Below are 6,169 nucleotides of genomic sequence, written 5' to 3'. Positions count from 1 at the left end.
CTGCTCCATTCATTCCTATTTTCATCAGACTCTCCTAACATGTTGCAATTTGTAAGACTAATCTTCCTATACCACCAGTATGCCTAAGCCTACACAAGAAAGACGACAATTTGTGAAATTAACAGTTCTCCATGCACAAGCTATTCACATATATAGGCCATTCCTTTTTAATCCAGTGTTAAACAGCGACCGACTATCCCAGTAACAAATAAAGCAGGGATACTTGGTGTAGCCGCCTTGATGTCCTAAGAGAAAGTTGACCATTTTCAAATCTACGCATATCTTCCAGTTATGCTCACTATAAGAAATTCTTTAGGAGCATCTTTACACTTTGGTAGATTGATAGTGCTCCTTTAAAGCGATTAAGTGGCGAATTGGAACACAGGCAAACTTATTTCCGTTGTGAAGTACCACACATTTAAAACTTGTTTTAGGAGCTGTCAATGAATAACCTTTATTCTTCTGGTTTATATTCAAGTAGACCCATAGATAAACGAAGTACTTTGATGTTATTACAATACAGAAAAAATCTTCTTAGAATAAAAATGGCATTAACATTTCTTCTGTGATCCGGTAAAGCGTTATGTTTGTTGCGGAATCAAGAATGTTACGGAGACGAGAAGACAGGACTTCAGACACTTCTTTAGATAAACCTAAATCACGAACTAGGTCGTTTAGCCGATCTTGAGTAAAAGGCTGCAGTTTACTTTGCATTTATGAAGATTTTGAAGAGTCAGTGTCACTGCAGTTGCTAGTATTGCCATCTTCGTCTTCCACTACATCCAACATCGCAGCTTTATCCGAAATCAAATCTGGCAGGGACATAAAAACGGGAACAGGAATTTGAGGGCAGTATGCAACTGACCGTAAAGAAGAGTCAATGTTGGGGTAGTGGCATGACTTCTTCTTGTTTCGGTTCCAACCTGACTTGTCATTCATGCAAAAATATCAATCATCATGGTGATTCTTAGGCTCACGTATGCTACTGCTTTATGGAAGAGAGAGAGTAATCTAAGGCCAGTTTTACCTCCCAAGCAAGACATTTGTACCAGACATCTCAACATTAAGGCAAACTTAAATAGCTGCTTCACATGGCTTCAGCTTTTATTAACTCGTTGCTCACTAGCATACATTTTTCATGGCATATAGGTAGAAAGCCATATCTCAAAAACTAGAGCCAACTCAGAAAAAGTAATGGCATTTTCGGACTCAGAGCCCCTGTTAGACCCCTAAATCGATCTAATATATCATGCCTTTTGAAATTTTTTTTTTGTTGGCCTGTGATATCATAAGGTATTATCATACACTTATTAACTAGCAATGAAGTTGAGAAGAAGCTTTTAAGATGCAAATCAAGGGATTATCATACAACGGCTAACTAATATCCACGAACCTTAACAGTCTCCTAAATTGAGGTACGCTAATACATGGGTATGCGACCTTTTTACCAACGGATAAAATTTGTCTATATGGATTAGACCACTGACTAAACGCATTTTACATTGACCAGAATGGCCTTTATTTAAGTGCTGACAAAAGTCCATTACCGAGGTAGTTGTTAGTCTGTACTGATTGATTGGGGCTTAGGCAAAGGTATCTGAACGGACAATTTTAACAGCCACGTTAGTTGCAGATACTAACGCATTAAGAAAGAAAGCAACATATTAAAAATACTGTGTTTAGTGTTCTTATTTCCTGGCAGTTTAGTGTTCTTATTTTAAAAATAAAACGCTTGATAAATTGAGTGAAACATTTTATTTAAATTGGCTACAAAACTGCTCGACAGAGTAAAGGTGTCACAGGTCTAAAACTAACAAAACTCTAAACTTATTGAGCAGCTATTCAAAAACACGAGAGCTAAAGTCGCAAACTGTCCACAACTTACGAACGCAATTATTTCCATCTCCGCTATAACCAGCATTGCAAGTACAGATGAAAGAACCTTTCGTGTTGTTGCAAGTTGCATTCGCATGACACGAACCAGCCAGTCCACACTCGTCAATATCTGAACAAAGATGACGTTAAGCAATATATTAAAGTAAGTATGTTCGTCGTGCTACGTCGTGCCTATATTTTATGATTTGGCGCCTTCTCTGATAAATAGTAATGTCCATTGTGATAATTGGTAACATTTAATTAAAATGTTCGTATTTTAACTGAAATCTTAGAACCCCTGTTCAGCAACATAAGGGGTGATCGAGAATTTTGTTTAAGAGGGTTAAAGAAATTAAACAAGACGACACAAAATTACGTCATAAAATGATATGTTCCTTTCTGGTCGAGAAACATCAAAACATATTTGTTCGGACAAATTTTTGATTTAGCTTAAATTAAAAACCTTAACTTGGAATGTTTTTGAAAGAGCTTATGTTTTGCAACTTAATAAAACGTAAAACAACAAGAAAGGTAACTAAGTTTCGTGGGACATATCGGCAAATTTTAGACTGGAAATGGAACTCTAACATTTAATGAGTTTATTTTTTAAAAATGTGAATCGATTTTAACAGAGGATTGCTGAGCGGCGCAGAAAGCGCAAATCGAATTTAGAATTTACAAAAAGATCTGAAAGTAGAATTTTCAGTTGTTTTTGAGCGATTTCCAAACTTTTTTAGATTTGTTTGCTTTTGTTAAAACAATACTTTCATGAATGTCTGACTCCGATTTGAGAAACAATTCAACCTAACACCTTTCCAAAAAAAGCGAAGTTTTATATAAGTGAAAACAGTTGTGTTAGAGAACCAGATAGTGTGACATCCGCACTTAACAGGGTAAAAAATTATTACAGCGTTTTGAATAGTTGGTTTCAGTTTTTAATAGCAAAATGCTTGTAACAAATCGTAACTTTGAATTACGAAGCCCGTAGTTTAAAATAATGTTGCAAATTGCAGTTGTTTTTGCCTCTTGTTATCAAACGCAACTGTAGATTTTTTAATTAACCCAAAGCCCAGAACGCTAAACTTACCACTACAATTCTTTCCATCGCCGCTATACCCAGCATTGCAATTGCAGGTAAATGAACCTTTCGTGTTGTTGCAAGCTGCATTCGCATGACACGAACCAGCCAGACCACACTCGTCAATATCTAAACAAAAATTGTTTGAAACTTTATAGAAATTATAGGCCCTAATAATGTCACAACAAACTATTTTTATAATAGAAATCGCTGGCAATTATTTGGTTAATTCGTATGTAATAATCTGTCTGTAGGAATAGTAATATTTGGGTTCAACAGATTATTCGCGAGTAAAAGGCAATAAATTAAATCGCGACTAAAAATCATATATTTTTTCAAAAGGTTTTGTAATATTGGTTTTAAGGATAAAGAAAAGCGGTAAAAGTATTTTAGGCAAAACTATTTTACAGCAAAAAACGAATCAGTGTGATTAGCCCGTCATTCTTAAACTGAGTGACTCGCAAGTAGGGCTGCGGAGTTGGACTCGGGACTTGAGTAAAAAACGAGTTCCGATTCCGACTTGCGCATGCGCAGAATCAAACTTACCAGCGGTAAGTAAGATTCGCCATTGTTGCAGGTTTTAAAATTTTAAGCTAGTTATAATGCAAAACTTACCGACACAATTTTTGCCATCGCCGCTATAACCAGTATTGCAAGTACAAATAAATGATCCTTTCGTGTTGTAGCAAACTGCATTCGCATCACACGAACCAGCGTGGCTACACTCGTTAATATCTAAACAAACATAGGTTAAACTGACGTTGGATTAACCATTAATTGTATTTTCTTTTACTCGTAATTGTGTCACCAATTGACTTGCCTTAAATCGATAGAAAAAATAACTTTTTGGTAATATGAAATTACAGGAAAATACCGCACAGAAAACTTAACGTGCAGTCATTATGTCACGCCCATTTATTGATGTGATAAGTATTGACTTTACGTTCTCGAGCAAGACGTTTATTGGACAGTACGACAATCAGTATAATAAGGTAAACACACATGTACACCAAGTGCTCGCATAAGGCTATTGCTTGTCTCTAACCACGACATTGCAAATTGTCTTCAAATTGCGTCTAAATCTCTTGGTATCCACCCGACGAATACTGATGAAACAAAATAAATAAGGCAGCGCTGAGAATACGGAGGCTGTAAGTTCACCCAAAGTATCTCATCAGAGAAGCGAGAGGGTGGGTAACCGATTCGAACGGAGGTTTCCGCGGCCAAACGCATTAGTTCCACACAAAAGGGTTTGAATAATTTATTTTTTGAAATAAAGCTTGTGATATTTTTCTAGTTAAACCCGCCCCACAAGGTTTTTCAGGCGATTTCTTTAACAAACAATTCGGATTGTGTAACCTTACCTGTGTCACATATTCTTCCTTCGAAGCCAGGCGTGCAGCTGCAGCCGAATCCGTATTTGAAATCATAACATGTAGCGTTGTTCTGACAGACTGGGGTTGGAAGTTTACATTCGTTGAAAACTGAAAACAGGTTATTTGCAAATTTGAAGACTAGGCCTACAAAGTAGTTCTCAACCGGAATGCCACGGTACCCTGGGGTGCCGGTTGTAATGCTCAAGGTTGCCCACCCACAGATATTTGAGAGTCTTTACGAATGTGATTTTCGTCCAATTGTAAGCCTCTTGGTACAAGTGTGAGATTAAAGCTCAATAATTTGAGAGGCTTTTCCTACATGTGCAGAGTAGTTGATTGAATTGGAAGTTCTGTTTATAGTGACAACACCGCTAAACCAATTATCAAAATTGATGGTAGGGGTGCCGCAATCCATTTTATTTTTTACGGGGGAGAAGCCATATGAGGTTGGGAACAACTAGGCGAGCAATACGGAAACAAGCAAAAAACACGGCGGAATGTTTTCATCGCACGACTGCCTGGTTTAAAGTTAGAAACATATCTACTTAACTCACATCCGAATGTAAAGATGTTAACAGATGACCTCGAAGAACCAACACTCTTCACTCCGTTCCTCACTGATCCATTTAAGTTTGATCTCACGTCCTGTAATTTGAAGAAGGTCACTTCTCCTCCACGTTCTGAAGATTTAACAACACTTTACGCTGAGGGAAAACATACGATTATATTTGAGTGATCGTTAGAACCGAGCCTAATAACCGAGCCCAGCCAAAGCCCAGCCAAAGCCCAGCCAAAGCCCAGCCAAAGCCCAGCCAAAGCCCAGCCAAAGCCCAGCCAAAGCCCAGCCAAAGCCCAGCCAAAGCCCAGCCAAAGCCCAGCCAAAGCCCAGCCAAAGCCCAGCCAAAGCCCAGCCAAAGCCCAGCCAAAGCCCAGCCAAAGCCCAGCCAAAGCCCAGCCAAAGCCCAGCCAAAGCCCAGCCAAAGCCCAGCCAAAGCTCAGCCAAAGCCCAGCCAAAGCCCAGCCAAAGCCCAGCCAAAGCCCAGCCAAAGCCCAGCCAAAGCCCAGCCAAAGCCCAGCCAAAGCCCAGCCAAAGCCCAGCCAAAGCCCAGCCAAAGCCCAGCCAAAGCCCAGCCAAAGCCCAGCCAAAGCCCAGCCAAAGCCCAGCCAAAGCCCAGCCAAAGCCCAGCCAAAGCCCAGCCAAAGCCCAGCCAAAGCCCAGCCAAAGCCCAGCCAAAGCCCAGCCAAAGCCCAGCCAAAGCCCAGCCAAAGCCCAGCCAAAGCCCAGCCAAAGCCCAGCCAAAGCCCAGCCAAAGCCCAGCCAAAGCCCAGCCAAAGCCCAGCCAAAGCCCAGCCAAAGCCCAGCCAAAGCCCAGCCAAAGCCCAGCCAAAGCCCAGCCAAAGCCCAGCCAAAGCCCAGCCAAAGCCCAGCCAAAGCCCAGCCAAAGCCCAGCCAAAGCCCAGCCAAAGCCCAGCCAAAGCCCAGCCAAAGCCCAGCCAAAGCCCAGCCAAAGCCCAGCCAAAGCCCAGCCAAAGCCCAGCCAAAGCCCAGCCAAAGCCCAGCCAAAGCCCAGCCAAAGCCCAGCCAAAGCCCAGCCAAAGCCCAGCCAAAGCCCAGCCAAAGCCCAGCCAAAGCCCAGCCAAAGCCCAGCCAAAGCCCAGCCAAAGCCCAGCCAAAGCCCAGCCAAAGCCCAGCCAAAGCCCAGCCAAAGCCCAGCCAAAGCCCAGCCAAAGCCCAGCCAAAGCCCAGCCAAAGCCCAGCCAAAGCCCAGCCAAAGCCCAGCCAAAGCCCAGCCAAAGCCCAGCCAAAGCCCAGCCAAAGCCCAGCCAAAGCCCAGCCAAA

At 41.8% G+C, this 6,169-nt stretch overlaps 1 pseudogene across 1 annotated transcript; it reads right to left on the bottom strand.

Annotated features, from left to right (window-relative positions):
• Positions 1-454: 454 nt before the first annotated feature.
• On the bottom strand, positions 455-5,004 carry LOC146131850 (uncharacterized; annotated as a pseudogene). The gene is made up of 6 exons (XR_014501664.1): positions 4,884-5,004; positions 4,318-4,437; positions 3,569-3,688; positions 2,963-3,082; positions 1,886-2,005; positions 455-927 (listed from the first exon to the last, which is right to left on the bottom strand). The product of XR_014501664.1 is annotated as an uncharacterized LOC146131850 (transcript).
• Positions 5,005-6,169: the final 1,165 nt, after the last annotated feature.

The sequence above is a fragment of the Ascidiella aspersa genome, chromosome 9 (assembly GCF_963924565.1).
Source record: "Ascidiella aspersa chromosome 9, kaAscAspe10.2, whole genome shotgun sequence".
Taxonomy (NCBI): domain Eukaryota; kingdom Metazoa; phylum Chordata; class Ascidiacea; order Phlebobranchia; family Ascidiidae; genus Ascidiella; species Ascidiella aspersa.
The sequence above is the reverse complement of the archived record's forward strand: the minus strand, read 5'-3'. Positions and strand labels throughout refer to the sequence as shown.